This window comes from Schistocerca americana, chromosome X, assembly GCF_021461395.2.
Source record: "Schistocerca americana isolate TAMUIC-IGC-003095 chromosome X, iqSchAmer2.1, whole genome shotgun sequence".
Taxonomy (NCBI): domain Eukaryota; kingdom Metazoa; phylum Arthropoda; class Insecta; order Orthoptera; family Acrididae; genus Schistocerca; species Schistocerca americana.
In genome coordinates this window covers 428,784,835-428,806,555 of record NC_060130.1, presented here as the reverse complement: position 1 = coordinate 428,806,555, position 21,721 = coordinate 428,784,835, and the positions used below count along the sequence as shown (strand labels likewise).

At 42.7% G+C, this 21,721-nt stretch overlaps 1 protein-coding gene and 1 non-coding gene across 2 annotated transcripts in view; one reads left to right on the top strand and one right to left on the bottom strand.

Moving 5' to 3' along the window:
* The window catches only part of LOC124555571 (metal cation symporter ZIP14-like), a 222,960-nt gene that overhangs the window by 26,162 nt on the left and 175,077 nt on the right, over positions 1-21,721 (top strand). The gene's annotated exons all lie outside the window — the stretch shown is intronic.
* Trnas-gga lies at positions 11,416-11,499 on the bottom strand. The gene is given in 2 exon segments: positions 11,416-11,450; positions 11,460-11,499. It is a non-coding gene; the product is annotated as a tRNA-Ser (tRNA).

The following is a 21,721-nucleotide window of genomic DNA, read 5'->3' as shown; positions in this document are numbered from 1 at the left end:
GAGAGAAAAAGTATTTGTCAATTTATGTGGGCTCGCAATTTCATAACACTGTCGAACTCTTTGATAGATAGTAGCTCTTCAAAGTAGTGTAATTGAGCTTAAGAAACGAAACTAGCAGATTATTTGAAGAACATAATGGTATTTCTGATTTACATTCTAGCAGTGAGACAAGGACTGAACTCCAGTTCTCTCTCAAGTGAATGCTACGCGGTTTGTAACGCTCGCTAAATATAAAGCAAGTGCAAATGAGTTTTGCAGACTTCAGAGAGTTACGTTTGCATTATCACGCATTATTAGCATATCGAGAGCGTCTTCTGTCAACGCTGAACATCGCGTTGACCTATGAAACTTCTCACACCTGGAAGCGACGGAATTGCTAAGAGTTATTCACAGTTCTTAATACCTTATTAGCGTCGGTGTTCGTGATAATCATTACAGATTTACTTCGGCAGTGCATAGGTTGCTTTTGTTTCCCATGACCCAGATCGCAATTTTTCTTTTAGTTTATTAATGAAACACGATTCGGCATAGTTTTTTCACCATTTGTGGAATTCTATTTAGCGAAATGTGAAATTTACAATGGACATATGGCTGCTTTATTCGCCTTTTATCACTTATTTTGCATTAAAATGAAAATTTTAAATGGTTTACATTGTACTGATTCCATATGACGCGTGTAATATTTAAAGAAGGGGTGATTTCAATCGTCTGGACCCAGACGAAACAGTACTGCAGTAAGTCAAAAAAATTGTCGCTGATGTTGTTGTATTGATCAAGTCTTGCAAATGGTCTTTGATGGAAACATTCATCTATTCTGCAGATTACGTAAAAGCATGTAACTGATTGTTTGATAGTTACGCAGTTAACTATTTCATATTTTAGAATGTGAAAGTACACTATAAGGTCTAAGTTTTCTCCGAAACGTAGGTGAGTATGCAGTAAAAGCATTTGAGTTTCGCTTTAGGTGGTCATACAAAACACGTATCAGGCTCTTTTGTGTACAAAGAATGGGAAATATATGTAAATCAGTCATTAGACGCGCACTTCTGAATAACGGTCTTCTCGCTACTTCCCCATGATTTACGTTGTTCAGCTAAACGAATCCATCTTCCCCTTTCATGTTTTCTGACATCATCTGCCCATCTGCCACAAGGTGCCGTCTAGGTTTTTTCATCTCTCTTGAAAACGAGCAAAGAATGTTCTTGGTCCATTTCTCGCCTCTCTTAGATATTTTCTATGCATATCTTTCCATTCCTCGCTGAGAAACCCTCGGGATTTAAATGATTTTCGCATTAAAAGTGCATGCCTCATAACCATAAGTCGAAACTAACAGTACACTCTGACTGTAAACTTTCCATTTCGGATACATCGGAAGTTTATTTCTGAAATTTCTATTCAGTTTATCGAATTCACTCGAGGCCAGTTATCGCACGTGGTGGAGCACGGGTGAAGCACTGGACTCCTATACTGGAGGACGGAGGTTCAAATCGAGATTGGGGTTTACTGTGATTTCTCAGTGTCGCTTGAGGCAAATGCCACGATGGTTACTTTGAGTACGACACGGAAAATTTCGTTGCCTGTCCTTCCACAACCAGAACTCCTGCTCCGTCGCTAATGACCTCCTCTCTGCTTGTTTCTTTTGCTATCCATCAAGCCATTGTCTTCAGTTGCACTAAATGCAAAATAAAGAATTAGTTTACCTTCTCCCAACATGCATTTTCTAAGGTTCTCTCATCGCCTAGGCTCCGTCTACATCCTCCAAAAAATAGTTAAGATATACCTACTACAAATGTAGCTCATTTACATGCGTCAACGATTCATTAATAACGATATGACAAGGCCCTTTACTGACAGATACGCTATTCGCGATAAGCACCCTAATCTCTCTACGGATACTTTTAGTATATCCGCCTGCGATATGAGGAGAGCGCCGCGAGATTAATGCGTGTATTCCCGCGTGATGACTCGCACTACGCTGCCGCCACAGATAACTGTAGTGCCAGTAGTAATCCTTTCCAGTTTAATGAGACAGATGTTGTCTTCTGTTCTGCTTCTCGCATGCAATCCTGCTGTTATCCATCTTCGGCTGTAATGACACTGGCGAGTTACATTACGGACTCAAAAAAAAAAAAAAGACGCACCACGAATGATTATCCGAATGGGACGGAAATCGGTACATGCGATGTACATGTACAATCAAAAATTATTACAGTTTCTGAAAATAGTATGATTTATTTAAAAAGAAGGGAGCCTTACGATGAAGGACAACAAAATAGGGCGTAGATATCATCGACGTACCGCCGTGCTGTAAGTGTGCCGCAGATGACAAGCAAACAGATCCTACTATGAAACGAAACGGCCCATAGGTATCCCACCGCTGTCCCGGGCGTCTCCAGACACGTCTTCGCTGGTCATTGGGGTTCAGTTCGAAGCGGGACTCATCACCGAATACAGTTCTATTCCAGTCAATGAGATTCCAGGCCGAGGACGTATCTTGAGACGCCGCAGACAGCGATGGGATACCAACCCGATTGTCGTCCACCATACAGCCCGATAGCCAGGAGTGATGGTCCGGGATGCCATTGCATTTCGTACCAGGACGCCTTTGGTTGTCATCCGCGGCACCCTTACGTCGACGATATTCTACGCCCCGCTTTGTTGCCCTTCGTGGCATGCCACCCTGGGATTACATTTCAGTGAGATAATTCCCGCCTGCACCCAGCGAGAGTTTCTACCGCTTGGCCAGCAATGTCGCCGGATCTCTCCCCAATTACGAACGTTTGGAGCCTTATGGCCAGGGCCTTTGAACCATCTGGGGATTTTAACGATCTAATGTGCCAGTCTGACAGAATTTGGCACGGTATCCCTCAGGAGGACATCCAACAATCAATGTCAAGCAGAATAACTGCTTGTATAAGGGCCGCACGGGATTAGCCGAGCGGTCTCAGGCGCTGCACTCATGGACTGTACGGCTGGTCCCGGCGGAGGTTCGAGTCCTCCCTCGGGCATGGGTGTGTGTGCTTGTCCTTAGGATAATTTAGGTTAAGTAGTGTGTAAGCTAAGCTTAGGGACTGATGACCATAGAAGTTAAGTCCCGTAAGATTTCACACACATTTGAACTTTTTTTTTTTTTTTTTTTTTTTTTTTTTTTTTTTTTTTTTTGCTTCTATAAGGGCTAGAGGTGGACCAAAGCGTTATTGAATTGCTCAGTTTGCGAATCTCTTTGCCTAGAATAAATTATTCATTTTTTCTGAAATTGTAATCATTTGTTTCCTGTACTACATGTTCATCACATCTACCGATTTCCGTCTCTTTCGGATAATTCCTTCTTGGTGAGTTTTTTTTATTTTAGCTTTTTTGTTTTTAAAGTGTTGTGTATTATGAACTTGTCTTCCATGTAAAGCACTCCCGTTTTCTATAGAACAACTGTCGTGTCTGCGTTATCTGCTTATTCAGCTTCCAGTAATACGTGGATCTTTCAGTTTCTGTTGAAATAATCAACATGACGTATTTGGCACGTAGCGTTTAAGAATGAAGTGTATTCAGAAAGCTATCTATACTTCAAATGGTTCAAATGGCTCTAAGCACTATGGGACTTAACATCTGTCATCAGTCCCCTAGACTTAGAACTACTTAAACCTAACTAACCCAAGGACATCACACACAGCCATGCCCGAGGCAGAATTCGAACCTGCGACCGTAGCAGCAGCGTGGTTCCGGACTAAAGCGCCTAGAGCCGCTCGGCCACAGCAGCCGGTTCCACGCACTTAATAGCTAAATTGGAGTAACGAGAAGATATTTAGTTTCACGAAGATAGCTCATCTGTGCTGCCAGTGAATACATGTTCAGTAAAAAAAGTCGTAATCGATATCAGCGCAACCTTTGATACTGTAAGTAGGCTGTTTAGGTTTTTATGTTGGTAACATCACGTAGCGCTCTGTATGAAAATCACTGGCTGTGCTGTGTGCAGTCTGTGGCTGGTTGGCATTGGTGGACTGTTCGCTATTGTAGTGTTGGGCGGTTGGATGTGAACAGCGCGTACCGTTGCGCAGTTGGAGGTGAACCGCCAGCAGTGGTGGATGTGGGAAGAGAGATAGCAGAGTTTTGAAAGCGGATGATCTGGACGTGTGTCCACCAGAAAGAGTAAATTTGTAAGACTGGATGTCATGAACATACATATACAGGGTGAGTCACCTAACGTTACCGCTGGATATATTTCGTAAACCACATCAAATACTGACGAACCGATTCCACAGACCGAACGTGAGGAGAGGGGCTAGTGAAATTGTTTAATACAAGCCATACAAAAATGCACGGAAGTATGTTTTTTAACACAAACCTACGTTTTTTAAATGGAACCCCGTTAGTTTTGTTAGCACATCTGAACATATAAACAAATACGTAATCAGTGCCGTTTGTTGCATTGTAAAATGTTAATTACATCCGGAGATATTGTAACCTAAAGCTGACGCATGAAACCTCCGACGTTCAGTTGCGTGTTGTAACAAACAGCTGCAACATACATCGCGTTTCTACAGAATAATCTGCCAACGTTGCTCGAAAATGTCCCACTGGAAACGCGTCGACGTATGTGGTATCAGCATGATGGTGCACCTGCACATTCCGCAATTAACACTAGGCTGAAACTTGACAGGATGTTCGACGGGCGTTTTATAGGACGTGTAGGACGCATAAATTGGCCAGCCCGTTGTCCTGATCTTACACCTCTGGACTTCTTTCTGTGGGGTACGTTAAAGGAGAATGTGTACCGTGATGTGCTTACAACCCCAGAGGATATGAAACAACGTATTGTGGCAGCCTGCGGCGACATTACACCAGATGTACTGCGGCGTGTACGACATTCATTACGCCAGAGATTGCAATTGTGTGCAGCAAATGATGGCCACCACATTGAACATCTATTGGCCTGACATGTCGGGACACACTCTATTCCACTCCGTAATTGAAAACGGAAACCACGTCTGTACGTGTACCTCACCCCTCATGGTAATGTACATGTGCGTCAGTGAAAAAGACCAATAAAAAGGTGTTAGCATGTGGACGTAATGTGCTGTTCCAGTCTCTTCTGTACCCAAGGTCCATCACCGTTCCCTTTGGATCCCTACGTAATTCGGTGCTCTCCGATACACACGATCGAACAGCGGAGGAGTGGTACTCAAGCGTCAACTTTAGGTTACAATATCTCCGGATGTAATTAACATTTTACAATGCAACAAACGGCACTGATTACGTATTTGTTTATATGTTCAGATGTGCTAACAAAACTAACGTGGTTCCATTTAAAAAAACGTAGGTTTGTGTTAAAAAACATACTTCCGTGCATTTTTTATGGTTTGTATTAACCAATTACACTAGCCCCTCTCCTCACGTTCGGCCTGTGGAATCGATTCGTCAGTATTTGATGTGGTTTACGAAATATATCCAGCGGTAATGTTGGGTGACTCACCCTGTATATATTATAACTTTTGAACACTATTAAGATGGCAGTATTGGCGCTCGCTGTATTGCAGTAGTTCGAGTAACGAAGATTTTTGTGAGGTAAGTGATTCATGAAAGGTATAGGTTATTGTTAGTCAGGGCCATTATTTTGTAGGGATTATTGAAAGTCAGAGTGCGTTGCGCTAAAAATATTGTGTGTCAGTTTAGTGATGATCAGAATAAGTAAAGAGAGAAATGTCTGAGTACGTTCAGTTCTGCTCAGTAAGAGGTTTATCAGCACAGTAATTCATAAAATTTTCTAGGGGGAGGTTTCAATACATTTACTTTGTGTGTTCTTGTTCGTGCAGAAACTGTTTGGTACGATATGATGAACAGATTCAAGTAGTTGTACTTCGTTGCGTTCAGTCATAACAAGAGTATGAATATCTTTGCAAGTTGAGAAAGTAAATTAGCTATTTTAAGACGGAAAATGTAAAAACTATTATTCAGGTAGTGTGTTCTGGCTGAAACAATAAAAGTTTGTGAAGCTAGACTTCGTTAGGGTTCGAATTTATTCCACTTTAGCATTAAGTAACACCTGCTTTCTTAACCGAGGTTAGTAACTTTCATTGGCACAATGATGTAAGATGCGAAGTCTTTACTTTTCTGATTTAACCAATTATCATAGCCAGAAATTTGCAATCAAGAGGAAGAGAGATGGCAAAATCCAATTCTTCTTTACCTTCTGATGCAATAGTCTCAAAAAACAAACAGAAAATATGATCAAGACTGAACTTTAGTCAAAATATAACAATTAATTGATCACTGCTTTCCAAAAATGTTTACCAAACTTGTAGAAAATATGGAAATTATTTAATGTCTCGAATAGTGCTTAAACCTCCACTGTATTCTAGGACAGTGTCTATACAAAAACACATTAACTGAGATAAACGGTTGCTGATTCTTAGTACCTAACGTAACACGATTTTGATACCAGCTTGTCAGATTAAGTAGTGCTAAATGGAGGCGTAGCAGCTGTACGAGTGATATAAGTCATCCTCCGACGCAGAGAACTGAAAATTATCGTCATTACACATCTCTATATTATTCCATCACTACAACTTGTTGAGAAGGAGGGAAGAACGCTTAGAGTTAACGTCCTGTCGAGGTCGAAGTTTCTAGGGACGGGGCACAAACTCACATCTGGAGAGGATGAGGAAGGAAATCGGTCGAGCCCATTCTGCCTTAAACGATTTTAGGGAAATAAAGGAAAACTTAAATGTCGATGGCCGATCAGGAACTTGAAAAACCATCTTCTTTCCGAATGCGAATCTACTGTACTAAACAGTGCAACACTTCACTCGGTTTGTTTGGGAAGGATGTCCAGCTACCAAACGGACAAGGGTACGAATTTCGCCGTAGACAATTTAAGATACAGCCCTTTCGACCATAAGACATCACATGTTGTCTTCTAGAGCCCAGTGTATGAGACCTTAACCATAACTACAGCCCCGCTGTTGTACCAGTCATCAGTGTGGTCTACAAGGTAATGAACTATTGGCGGTCAACGGTTTGACGCTGTGAGGACTCAGCTCGTCACCATTCAGCGTCTAAACACGGTATTACTGCCTCAACACAAAAGAAGCAAGTCCACTCCAGTAACCGAGGACCTATTACTCGTGGCGTATTGATACGTAACTGTTTACGCCCTCGAGCTGTGTCCTTAAGCTGTGGAAAGTTTCACCCTAATCGAACAGATTTGTTCTTTCATATCACCGGGAGGCAAAAACGGTGAAGTTTCTCACGGTGAAGGACATGCAGCAATATCCTTAGCGGTTGAAGCGACAAATTCAGATGTATGCAGACAAAAATAGGTCTCATTTTGAAACCATTTATTTCTACTGGAAATTACTTGTTAAGGCAACAAATATACATCATTAATGTCGTTTCTTTTGTGACTGACTTCATAAACGACTTTTTCAGACAGAGCACAAGAACGGAACATGTTTGTGATAAAATCCTTGTCCACGACCACTGTGTTGCTCGATTTTGATGAAATTCGTCAAAGCGTTAGGACAGAATTCAAGGGTCGAAAACCACTTTTACGTACTTCCTTCGTTAGGCGGGCAGTTTCATTTCTGTTGTATACACAAGTTTCACAGACGAACAAAACAGCAGTTTACGGCAGTTTACAGTATTGTAGAACCCTCGCGAATTTTCAGTTCTCTATATTGTCCCTTTTCGGCTCATCACGCGTTCGGAAAATTCTGTGGGCATTTGAATACGTGAAAGAGGTAAATGGTCATCTATTCTGCGCTGTAGTATGTTACTGGACACGCATAGACTGCAATTTTAAATTCATTTCACTCTGCTAGTGACAATAAATTTTTAAACGCTAGCAAACACACTGCACAACAAAATTAAAAGGACACTTTTAAAACTCCGTAACTGTTTCCAGTTACGACACTAAAGTTTATAAATTTGGCTTAAAGGTACCTACAACCTTCCTCTGTAACGGCGCAAAAACGAGACGCTCCGAGACGTCACCCACAGGCTTTGCAACACTTCAGACAGCAAGGTACTGACCCATGCGGAAGGAGGGCCAGAGCTCAGAAGTTCATGTGAGGTGCAAGGTGGTTTAATGATGTCACACTGGTACCAAATTCACCAAAAATCTGTCTAACGACACCGTGATCGCGTCACACGATGGGAAAGCAGTCACACCCCTCTAACCCTTCCGTGGTGCGGTTGTAGCCTTTGCTGAGCTCTTTAAAAATATACCTGTACAGAGACTTCGACACCCATTGCTTCACTGCTGCTCTAGTGCCTGAGGGCGGGTAATCCCTTTGAGACCCCTTAGATTCCATATGCGCACCAGCATGTGCTATAGCAGCACTGGAGTGCCGCTCAGCTGAATGCATGTTGAAGCCTCTGTACAGACACATTTTTAAATTTTTCAACAAAGGTGTGCGGACAGTACTGAGGATGTTGCCGAATTGGGAGGGGGAGGGTATTCTTAGAGGGTCCTATGCCGTTTTTCTCATGCGCGTGTCAATGTTTTACCCCCCTCCCCTCCCCATGATCAGGCCACAGGAGGGCGCGAAACAGGAGGAGGGTTGAGAAAGCATAATCATCCTTCGCTGCTTCAGATCAAGATCACTTTCGTTGAATGGTTTTGAACAGTCCCTAGTCGTTCCACCCTGTGCACCAGAGCAAAAACTGTGGTCGCGCTACAGTCCAAAGGAGCTACACTCCAAAGGAGTCACATCACGTTCAGTAGGGTTGCAGACCCACGACGTCGTTAGAGAATGTCGAATCGTCCATGGGGTGTAACCTGCTTGTTTCAAATGCTGAACATCTACTTCCATCATATAACATATCTTCTTATATAGAAAAATGAACAACATAGAACACATCCCACTTTCGATTATCATCAGAAACCAATACAATATATCATTTTCTCGGCTTAGAATATCTGGTGATTGGATCATTCTATGTTTTATCTATCTTTGTTGTCAGCTCGCCGTTTGTAATTATAATTCGCTAATAATCTCGTCGTTGAGCGCCCGTCGACCACCCACACACATGTAACTGTAACTACTAAGTTCCTAAAAGTCAAACAGTGCGTATTTTGCAATTCAGAAGCAACCCTTAGTGAAAACATATCTACATAGGCGGAATTATTGCAACAACTAAAAATAATTAATATGGAGTAATGAAATTTCGGGAATACATTTGTCTAGGTAACATATTTAAGTGATTTAAATGATCAACATTCCGAGATCACAGGTTAATATAAGCGCGAGATACGCCATTGTCAATATGAAGTAACCGTTGTAACAGCAGGAATATTGAGTGTAAGCATGGAAACTTGCATGCATTGTGTTTTAAAGGTGATGGATGTCAGTTTGTGGGATGGACTTCCACGCCTGTTGTACTTGGTCGGTCAATACAGGGACCGTTTACGCTGTTTGTGGATGACGCTGGAGTTGTCGTCCGATGAAGTCCCATGTTCGCTCGATTGGAGATAGACCTAGTGATCGAGTAGGCCAAGGCAACATGTCGACACTCTGTAGAGCACATTGGGTTACAAGAGTGGTATGTGGGCGAGCTTTATCCTGTTGAACAGCACCTCCTGGTTCAAAAATGGTTCAAATGGCTCCGATCACTATGGGACTTAACATCAGACGTCACCAGTCCTCTAGAACTTAGAACTACCTAAACTTAACTAACCTAAGGACATCACATACATCCGTGCCCGAGGCAGGATTGGAACCTGCGACCGTAGCGGTTGCGCGGTTCCACACGGAAGCGCCTAGAACCGCTCGGCCACACCAGCCGGCAACACCTCCTGGAGTACTGTTCATGAATGGCAGTACAACAGCTCGAATCGTCAGGCTGGCGCAAATTTTGCTGTCACGGTGAGTAGGATAACCACGAGAGTGTTCCTGCTGTCGTATGAAATCGCACCCTAGACCATAACGCCAGATGTGACTGGCGCGAGATTTGAACAGACATCACCTTTTAGATGTAGAAACACTCCTACAAACCTTAGTTCATGTCACACAGCTCTTTCATGGTGGTGCGATTTCTTTCTTTCTTTTTTTGCCGTTATTGTATATTAGTATTTGAATCTTTTTCTGTAACCTGAAAAATAAACTTTAGTTAGCTACAACATTACGGTTTCTCTTTGGAAGATCTGAGAAATATTCTATTTACTATCGGTACTCATCAATATAGTCTAGAAGGGACGTAGCTAATAAAAATATAGAATCTGTGGTCCCATCGTAGCTTCTGTGTCCACTTCGATGCCTGCTTTTGTCAATCAGTTTTTCATTTGGTCCTACGGGGATGCATCGACCCAATTTCCATCCCAAATTCAAGATGATCACCGGACATAGATCGTTAGACTTCCGTATCAGCGACATTAACCTCTAGCCTATGGAGGCCATCACATGCTGTTGTTGTGAGCTTCAATCCGAAAACTGATTTGGTACAGCTCTCCACGCTAGTCCGTATTGTGCAAGCCTTTTCATTTCTACATAACTGTCGCAACATACGGGCATTTGAAACTGTTTATGCAGTCAAGTCTTAATCTTCCTCTAAAATTTTTGTCCCAAACACTTCCCTCCGTACCTACACTGAATGTTTCAGGATGTGTCCTGTCATCCGTTCCCTTCTATTAGCCAAATTGTGCCATAAACTATTTTCTCCCCCATTCGATTCTGTACCTACTAATTAGTTATCTGACTTACTCATCTGATCTTCAACATTCTTCTGCAGAACCACAATTCAGAAGATTATATTCTCTACTTGTCTGTTATGTTTATAGTCCATGTTTTACTTTCGTCTAAGGCCACACTCCAGACTTTCGCGAAAAAGACTTCCTAACACTTAAATTTGCATTGCATCTTAACAAATTTCTCTTCTTCAGAAATTGTTTGCTTCCCATTGCCATTCTGCCTTTTATATCTCTCCTACTTTTGTCATCGTCAGTTACTTTACTCCCAAAATTGAAACACTTTTCCACGACTTTCAGTGTGTGTCCTCCATACCCAATTCTCTCAACATTACCTGATTTAATTTGACCACATTCCAATACCCTTGTTTACTTTTGTTTGTATTTATTTTCTAACATCTGTTCACGATGCCATCCATTCCGTTCAGCTGATCTTGCAAGTGCTTTGCTGTAGCTGACAGAATTACACTGTTAGCGACAAACGTAAAAGGTTTTGATTTCTTCTTCTTCAGTTAAAATTTCCTATCCAAAATTTCTCTTTGGCTTCATCTGCTACTTGCTCGGTGTACAGACGGAATATCATCGGCTAAAACCTTGTCTCACTTCCTTCTCAGTAACAAAAAAAAAAATGGTTCAAATGGCTCTGAGCACTATGGGACTCAACTGCTGTGGTCATAAGTCCCCTAGAACTTAGAACTACTTAAACCTAACTAACCTAAGGACATCACACACATCCATGCCGGAGGCAGGATTCGAACCTGCGACCGTAGTGGTCTGGCGGTTCCAGACTGTAGCGCCTTTAACCGCTCGGCCACTCCGGCCCGCCTTCTCAGTAACAGTTTTCCAGTCATGTCCAGCGTGGTTACTGTACAACTTGTAGAATACCTTTCTTATCTAAGTCCGCAGCTCGTGGTCTGGTGGCGAGCGTTACTGCATAGGGATTACAAGGTCCTGGGTTCGATTCACGGTCGGCTGCTGTGGCCGAACTGCTGCTACGGTCGCAGGTTCGAATCCTGCCTCAGGCATGGATGTGTGTCCTGTCCTTAGGTTAGTTAGCTTTAGGTAGTTCTAAGTCTAGGGGACTGATGACCTCGGATGTTAAGTCCCATAGTGCTTAGAGCCATTTTTTCGATTCCCGGCGCTGTCGGGGATTTTCTCCGCCCGGGGACTGGGTGTTTGTGTTGTCCTTATCATTTCATCATCATTCGAGAAAGTGCCGAGACTGTTCAGTGAAAAGGTTGGGAATTTGTGAGGGCACTGATAATCACGCAGTTGAACGCCCCACAAACCAAATATCATCATCATCTTTCTTATCTAAATTTTATCCATGCTACCTTCATAGTTTCAAAATACGAGGGACGTTCAATAAGTATTGCGACACTTTTTTCGGCCAATTTTGGTTGAAAAAGTGCGGAATTTGTTGTGGGTCAGTGTGGAATATTCCCGCTTCGGCTGCTATAGTTCCGATATGTGGCGACGCTACACATAGCCTTCAAATTGGCGTCTGTAACGGAGGTGCATCCCAAGCTGAGAGCTGTTATTACGTTTCTTTTGGCGGAAAACCAGAGCATCGCTGATATTCATAAGTGCTTGCAGAATGTCTACGGAGACCTGGCAGTGAACAAAAGCTCGGTGAGTAGTTGGGTGAGGACTTTGTCATCATCGCAACGACGTCGCGCAAACATATCCGATCTCCCGCGTGCCAGCCTGCTGCAGACAGTCGCGACTGTTACAATGTTGGAACGTGTGGACACTCTCGTTCGAGGTGACCGACGAATCACAATCATACACCTCGCTGCACAACTGGACGTCTCTAATGGTAGTGCTGACATACTCGTCCACCAGTTGGGGTACTTAAAGGTGTGTGTCCTCTCGATTAGTCGCCACCTAACAGAAGACCGTGGAGAACAACGAAGGACCATATGAGGCTGATTGCTCCCCCGAAGAAAAAACTTAAAGCCGCACCATCAGCCAGTAAAATCTTGGTGACCGTCTTCTCGGACTCTGAAGGGTTTATTCCGGTTTATTCCGCTTGATGTCCTACCTCACGGCGCAACCATCAGCTCTAAAGTGTATTGTGCTACACTCACGAAATTGAAGAAACGACTTCAGCGTGTTCGACGCCACAAAAGTGCAAACTAACTTCTTTTTCTCCATGACAACGCAAGGCTTCCCACAAGTCTGTGCACCAGAGAGCTGCTCACAAAACTTCACTGGACTCTTCTTCCTCATCCACCCTACAGCCCGGATCTCGCAGCTCTCGACTTCCGTCTGTTTGTTCCTATAAATGATGCGCTCCGAGGGAAGCAGTATGTGGATGGTGCGGAGGTTATTGATGCAGCAAGACTTTGGTTCCGACGTCAACCAGTAGGGCGGTACAATGCGGGCATACAGGCTCTCCTAGTAACGTGGCGTAAGGTGTCGCACTGAACGGAGATTATGTTGAAAAATACTGCTATGTATCCAAAAGAATCAGGAATAATACAGTGTACTGGACTCCTGAATAAAACCAACCTGCTTTCAGAAAGTAATGTGTTGCATAATTTATTGAACACCCCTGCCGCGCGGGATTAGCCGAGCGGCCTGAGGCGCTGCAGTTATGGCCTGTGCGGCTGGTTCCGGCTGAGGTTCGAATCCTCCCTCGGGCATGGATGTGTGTGTTTGTCCTTAGGATAATTTAGGTTAAGTAGTGTGTAAGCTTAGGGATTGATGACCTTAGCAGTTAAGTCCCCTAAGATTTTACACACATTTGCACATTTTTTGAACATCCCTCGTATACATACGAAACTGCACTGAAAAGTAATGCCCCAGAATTTTTTACGTGAAAACTCTTAAAGCTTTTATCTGAAACAAACCTATTAACATTATACATCTTTATTCTTAATAGCTACATATTTATTTCTCAACATTGTCACACTGGTAATGGACATGTGTCTCCCAACGAGAGACCTCTTTGTTGATACCGTCACTGTAGATTGTTTGACATTCTTGACGGAGCCACAACCTCAGCGCTTCGTCACTATCAAAGTGAAATCCTCGAAGGCGTTCTTTAAGTTTTGGAAATTGATGAAAATCGGATGGGGCCAAATCGGAAGCGCATGGAGGATAATCGATGCCAGTGAACCCAAGCTGTTGCAGATGTCGCAACGCTCGTCTGTGGTCTGGCATTTTCGTGGTGAATGCGAGGGTGCCCCATGTGTGGACGAACTCTAGGAATTCCACCCTCGATTACTGCAGACTGTTTCCCACTCACCAGGATAGTTACATAACACACCGCCATGCTTCACGCTACAATTCGGAGCCCTCTAGCGGCAGACGACTGTATATGCGTGTAATGAAGAATAAAGACGTAGAAGGTTGATAACTTTTGTTTTATTTAAAAAGCTTTAAGAGTCGGGAGGCATCACTTTCCAGAACGCCCTCGTATATATTCCAATCAACATTGTCAAAACTTTTCTGTAAAAGCTGACTTGTAATCCGAATATACAATTTGCGGCAGGCGAATGATGACTTTCAAAAGATGTGACCGATTTTCATGTATTGTGTGATGCTTCAGATCCGCTTGTCTGCACATGTACAGTACACTGAACTGAGAGGAGCGTTCGTGACTCAGCTTGTGGATGCAAGCAGCACGAAGTCAAAACCTGTTATCACTCTCAGTGGGTTACGTAACCGTGACATAACAAGAGTGCTAATCTTCCCTATATTTATTCATTTACACCTCATGTTCCACAATTAGATCATGAAGCAGCGCTTTCAGGGATAAGGAACGACGGCTGAGCCTGGAAAGTAGACTAATAACTACAACTAACGCTAATCTATTCATGTTGATAATTATGATAATTAGTTGTAGATTACTTTACATTTACAGAGTGAGTCATAAATGAAGGCTGGCTTGTGTGGCCGTGCGGTTCTAGGCGCTTCAGTCTGGAACCGCGTGACCACTACGGTCGCAGGTTCGAATCCTGCCTCGGGCATGGATGTGTGTGATGTCCTTAGGTTAGTTAGGTTTAAGTAGTTCTAAGTTCTAGGGGACTGATGACCACAGATGTTAAGTCCCATAGTGCTCAGAGCCATTTGAACCATTTTTTGCCATAAATGAGGAAAATATTTCGTGTATGATGTCACACACTCAGCCACAAATGTTTTTATTTTTTTTTTTTCTCATGCTCTATGTCAAGGAATGGTGCGACTGAATTTCATGAAATCGAGAAATGTGAAGGCAGTTTTGTGTGTTCCTGTGCGTCTGCATAAGCCATTATGAAAGAATGACAAGACTGTAGAACTTACACGTGTTGTAGTTGTTTATTTCCATGTCACTGTTGACAATGCATAGTTGACAAGCTCTTAATACGATTGCCAGTATTTTTACTACGAATGGTGTTTTTTCCGTATTATCCCTGTTTTGACTGTTACAAATTAGGAGATTTGTGTATCGCATAATGCCTCTATGGTAAAATAACACGTCCAGGTGCGCCAACATACCGTGTAGTAAAACACCTTGCTTCTCTGTTGAGCACACTAGCTGGCCGGTGTATATATCACGCTACGAACTGTGTGGGTCACTTACGTCGATTATACGTACTGCAGTTGAATGAACCTTGTATGCTACGGTCGCAGGTTCGAATCCTGCCTCGGGCATGGATGTGTGTGATGTCCTTAGGTTAGTTAGCTTTAAGTAGTTCTAAGTTCTAGGGGACTGATGACCACAGCTGTTAAGTCCCATAGTGCTCAGAGCCATTTGAACCATTTGAACCTGGTATTTTAATAAGTGGTCGCTCTTTTCTCTCGCACTTCTCTGTTTGATTCGTTACCGTTAACTGAAGTCGGGTTTGTCGCCTATTATGACCAATCTTTTTATGAAATATTTCAAGGAATGTGCCATTGGGTCGGCGGCATTGGAATCTGTTCGCTTGTTTAGATATATGGGCGATACTTTTTTTCGCCTCATGTAAGTGAAAATTTAAATATCTTCTTAGAACCTCTTATTTCAGTCCACGTAAATAGTTACTTCACGATTGAGATGGAAAAAGATGGCTACCTTCTCTTCCTTGATGTGCTGGTCAGCAGGAAAGTAGATGGTACACGTTGAGACATCTCGTTTATAGGAAGCCAACTCACACTGATTTGTATCTTCAGGCTGACAGTTGTCGCTATGCGGCTCAACGTAAATAAATTCTTCGTACCTTGGTTCATATGGCCCTCGTCATCTCAAACCCTGAAAGATTGAAAGCTGAGTTAGCCCACCTCGAAGTCACTTTTCACAAGAAAGGTTATAGTGAAAGACAGATCAGGCGAGCGTTGCGCTGTCGACCAACCCTGAACCGGACGAGTGATGAAAATAACAAAGTGACACCCAACTGTAGGGCCTTTTTGCCTTACGCAAGCAGTATTTGCCACGTGATAGGTCGTATTCTCCCGAAACACGGTGTGAAGTGTGTTTTTCGACCACCATATAAGATTTGGGCCCTTTTAGCTTCTGTGACGGATGATTTTGGTTTGTGTAATGCGGGCGGCTACCGTATCCCTAGCGGTTGTGGCATATCATAGATTGATTAGACGATTATGGCGACGGACCGGTGTATTGAGAATAAGCTTACAGCAGCTGAGTGAATCCGCTATTGCGGAACATTTATTGGCACCAATCATCCTATGGGATATAATAACGCAGAGATTCAGGTGTGAACATACAGTAACTACTATATTGTTATTAAGGAAGCAGTGAAGATTAAATTAGCAAGTGAGTTTATAAATGAAGAAGGAGGATTTTGCATAACGTCTGCTGGGAATCCTGCTCTGTACCAGCAAACCGACATTTTAAATTTCCTTACATAGCGCTTGCTCGTTGCATTTGTGCCTTGAAAATGGCAAGGTTTGCAACCTGTCGAAATATTGGTGATTGTCGAAGATGTCACCTGGTTGCATTCGCACAGGTTGTTAGGCCTGGTCATATAGTCGCTAAAAATATGCCAAGACTGTCACGAGTCCGTGAGGTTCGGATGATTTTATCTGTTAGTGCCTATCTGAGTATATATTCTGGATGGTTATAATCAAACTGCAACTACTCACGAAAGTCTAGTGTGGGCTGTAATTATCGTATGGCAGCCAAACGTGGTAGATTGCTAATGCGTTAATGCAGAACAGATTTACGCTGGAAAAAAAATTAATTGCAATTTTGACTACCAGCTACAAATCTGGCGCTGTACAACATCTCGTCGACGTCTCTGGTGCTCATATTGAACAAACTGTACAAGCGGCGCTTAGTAATAAAATCAATGTTACGCTTTTCTCGTTTGTTTAACCTTTTCCGCCAACTTCCCGTTCCTAATCTGTTATATATGGAAACATTTCTACACTCCTTTCTTGCACTGAGAGCGCCAGATTTGCACCTGGTGGCCAAAATTGGAACTAATTTTTTGCCAGCGTAAATCGGTTCGCATTAACGCATTAGAATATCTACCAACTTTCGCTGCTGTACGATAATTACAGCCGACACTGGACCTCTGTGAGTAGCTGCACTTTAATTGTAACCACAAGCTAACAGTTCTTCGATTGTAAAAGAGCAGGTAAGTTTCTGATTTTCTTAAGTGGTTACCTCCTGGTGTGTAGGACGACTTCTGGTAGTTTGAAAAAAAGGGAGGTATTAGTGGAAGTAAAACCAGAGGCCGAGTTGTGAGATGCCCCGATAGCTCAGTCGCTAAGAGCATTGCCGCCTAAAGGCATGGTTCTGGGTTCGAGACTCGGTCCGGCACATACTGTGGGTCAGTAGCTAACACAGAACTCGCATTCGGGAGGACGAGCGCTCAGATCTCCGTCCAGTCATCCAGATTTAGGCTTTGCGTGATTTCCCAGTCTGTACGTTCGGGCGTTGAGATCACCCGCACCGAGACCGTGAAGGTACTGTCTGGCGTACTGATGTGAAAATGTCGGCCATCTCCGGACGACGTCCAGTGTAACGGTCAGATGTCAGCGTCACTGTGACCGCAACCTTAGTCGTACCTGGATAGCTCGGTCAATAAGAGCACTGAGCACAGAGTTCAACGTTCGGCGTTTGATTTCTGGTCTGGCGTTCAATTTTACTCTGGCAGAAAGTTTCTAAATAGTTTTTCTTAGTGTCGTCTCACCACGACGCTTCATTTCTTGCTCCACCAGACTATGTAGGTGGAGTATTTTGATTGATGGGCGAGGAGGGTTTGCAAAGAAAATGATAATTTTCATTCCAGTTTGAAAAATTGTGCTAAATTTTCAGCTAAAATTTTGAAACACGCTCTGCCCTGATTGTCAGCCAATTTTCAGACTCGATTCCCTGATAAGACAGTCTGACTCAGAAATTTTAATGAAAACGTTTTTGCTTTCGCAACCACAACAGGAATTTCATTGAAAAGCTTTTGAATGGAACAGCCATATAAGTTTTAATCAGTAATACTGTGCATTATTGAATAGACATATAATGAGCCTCATCTTGTAGACGGAATTCGCGCAAGACAAATGTAAATGTCATCTGAACGATCTGAAAACAAGCACTCAGGACAATAACTTTCAAATATTAATGAACAATGACAAAATTTATGCAGAGAGATCATCTGACGAATTGCCGCTGCGAACTGAAGACGTCAGCAAATTGCATCACGTCGACTTACCTCATAGCTATACAGGGTAAATGTGTCGAAAGATAGCGGAAGTGTACTTGTCGAAAAGCAAGTGCGTTTATTATTGATGCAAACCCGTTAAAAGGAACCGGATACCACGAGGAAACCCAGTACTGGCGCAAACATATAAAGAAATTTGGTTGTATGTTCAAACAAAGGAAATGTTTTAGTGCAATGAAAAGACAATTCAAACTGTGGTGGAAAGATGTTTTAATGTTCAAAACTATTATTTACAAGATAGACAATCCTATATGGGTGATAACAGTTTGTGTCAGATACCGCACAATAATCATCAGCGGTGCAGTTATTTAACAAGATCCGAAAAGTAACAAAATGAAAGCGTTCTACCCACTTTTAGTTGAGAGAGAAAAAGATTTTGAATGCCACTGGTGTTCATGAATGTATTAATCACAGCTGGATAAAGCTATATACTTGGGCGCACGGTTCCTAACGATCACAAAGGTATGCCTATCTCATTGAAATTCTAACAAATACTCAAAGCGAGAATTTACTCTGTATAAACATGATTCCGAATCAATGCGGTCTGCAAGAGACGAAAGTGATACGTATGATCTGTAAAGATAAAGCCAAGAGCGTGCAGCGATCCACTCAGATATGATAAGCAGCATACTGAAACCGCAGATATGCATCATCCATCCGAAAAACGGCCCTAGAGTGTCGCCAGAGTGCTTCCTGTTGCGAGGACTCTGACTCGTTCCTGCAGCCCAAAGTTCTTGAGCTGTGCAAGGCGTCCCATGCGCGGCTGAACAGGGAAAATGCCGCAATTGAACCTGTCATGACTACTGTACTTTGAAAGGCAGCAGAAGACTGGCGAACGACGTGCTTGCACGCTTATGAAACAAGCCGGCGCGGATAGCCGAGGCTTTAAAAATCTGTTTCTTTAGATGGTACCAAAGGTTCCATAACTCTCTCCCTCTGTAGATAAGGATTCGTCATACGCGGGCGTGGTCATAAAATCTAACTGGCCAATGGTGATAAGCGATAATTGTGAGCAAGACTTCGTCTGTATACATAGCCTACTTGGACTGCTCGCGACTGTTGTTACGCGTAAATGTGAGCAGTTGGCACGAGTTTTTCTCCATCAGTCTCTAAGTTGCAATTTTCTCATTAAGATATGAAGTTCTGTGCTACTCAGAATTTTATTGTCTTGGTGTAACACACTGTTCCACCCCCATCAAATATGATATGTGCTCGTGAAATACTGAAAAGTATGGTTGTACCACTTGAGTAAAAGTCTCTTCTCTTGGCTTTGTCAGCCAGCATCCGTCCACGAAGTTCCGAGATCCATTTTATTAGTAGTGTATAAGCGACATCAATGCAGTAACTAAGGAAGCAGCTTAAACTAACAACTGTGAATAACAGATGTGCATGCGACCAGCCAGTTGTGAACAGGCAATATTAAGTAGTGAATGTGTGGCCGTAGTCTGCCATTGTTGTGTAACAAGTCACAATTGAGCAACATGTCTGATCAAGTCTTCAAAACATTCTCCAAAATGTTATGAAGAATAAAAAAGTTTGATCTCCCCCACACGCTGACTCCTGAACAAAAACTATGACGTATGGACGCCTGTCACGACTTTACTGAAATGAAAAATATGGACGTATCTTTTCTGAAAAAAAAAAATCAGTACAGATGACAAGATTTTGTGTTATCAGTACGAATCTACCATAAAGCGACAAAGTTCAGAAGTTCACAGGAAGGTTCAATGCTTTGACAACATGACCGACATTCAAGCGTATGTGACACTTGAGCCAATGTTGACTAATATCCCAAAGAAGGACTACTCTTACAGTTTCACATGGTTGTATGAACGTTCTACCGTTTTTACTCAAATGGGGGGAGACTACGTGGAACATCTGAAGCACTGAGACCACCATCTCAACGTTTCTCTGTTTTTATTAATCCAGTCTCGAAACTTTTCGGAGTGATGGGTTATAATTCGGAGGAGGTGTATATATTTACGAGCAACAATTCTTGAAGTTGCACTTTATTGCTGCAGGCAGATGAGAAGATGCCATTCGTTTGTTCCTAGTGTAGGACAGACGTACCCTATTCTGGACCGATGTTGTTCATGGCTGCATAACAAAAAAAATCTGCAAATTTAGAGGCTGACTCTTCCGTTGGCGAGTAATACTTTATGCTAAGGATTTTTACATCAAGTGACAACCTATTTAGATTAAATGTAGCCGCCTTGTATGTCTCATGTGTAGAAGTGACGAAAGGAACAGATCAATCAAGATGGGGGTAGGGTGGGAGTTGATCATTTCTTTATCCACTGTATTTTGGAACTCATATTCCATTGGACTATCCATAATATGAAAATAGTTTTTGATCTTTGTCGTTACTGTCTTCGTCTTGCTGTGCTTTTAAGACTGCAGTTACAGTGGCGACAATATCTGCGGTACTGCAGACGACCGACATCAGCCAAGGACCTTGATCTTTTAAAATCGGTACACAAGTACGTTCATGGTCTCAGTGCAACTGATCTCAACGCCCAACGAACAGATTTCGGACAACTGCCGGTAGAATTCAAATCAGTTTGTTTTCTTCGGTCGAACTGACCAGGTTTCCCACGCGCAAAACATAGATTGCGAGAAATTTTTATGTTTAGTTGCAAGAAAGAAATAGTTTGTGGCATCCTGAGGACGAGAAAAATAATAGCAGTGATATGTATTGGAATCTATGGTCAGAAATCACTACTTCATTGGAAACCACAATTTTGAACAACTTAAAATTTAATAATAATTAATTGAACGTTACCTTATATAACATTATGCATGCTCTATGGCTATCTAGCACTTAAAACTCAGCCGGCCGGTGTGGCCGTGCGGTTCTAGGCGCTTCAGTCTGGAACCGCGTGACCGCTACGGTCGCAGGTTCGAATCCTGCCTCGGGCATGGATGTGTGATGTCCTTAGGTTAGTTAGGTTTAAGTAGTTCTAAGTTCTAGGGGACTGATGACCACAAATGTTAAGTCCCGTAGTGCTCAGAGCCATTTTTTGAACTTAGAACTCATGTCTAAGTCATGACAGACACTGAAGGTTAATTGACGTGACTGTTTTACTTAGTTTACACACATAAAAAAGTTTTGCGTCACCCTGGTACAGAAACTTCTGAAGATAGACGTTGACTGTGGATATTGTATCACAGACACAGTCCCTTCGACTGTTCAGAGATGTCACTAAACCCGCCCAAGGATGTAAACAACCATGCATGAGAAGCGCCTATTAGACGGAGGGGGTCCGACAGCCGATTAGTTCCAGTCATACCACCAGGAAGGAGGTACGTGACTCGTTTTGTCTGTAGCTCAACCATGCCTAGACGGTTCGATCGCGTCCGCATTGTTGCTTTGTGCCAGGAAGGCTCTCAACAA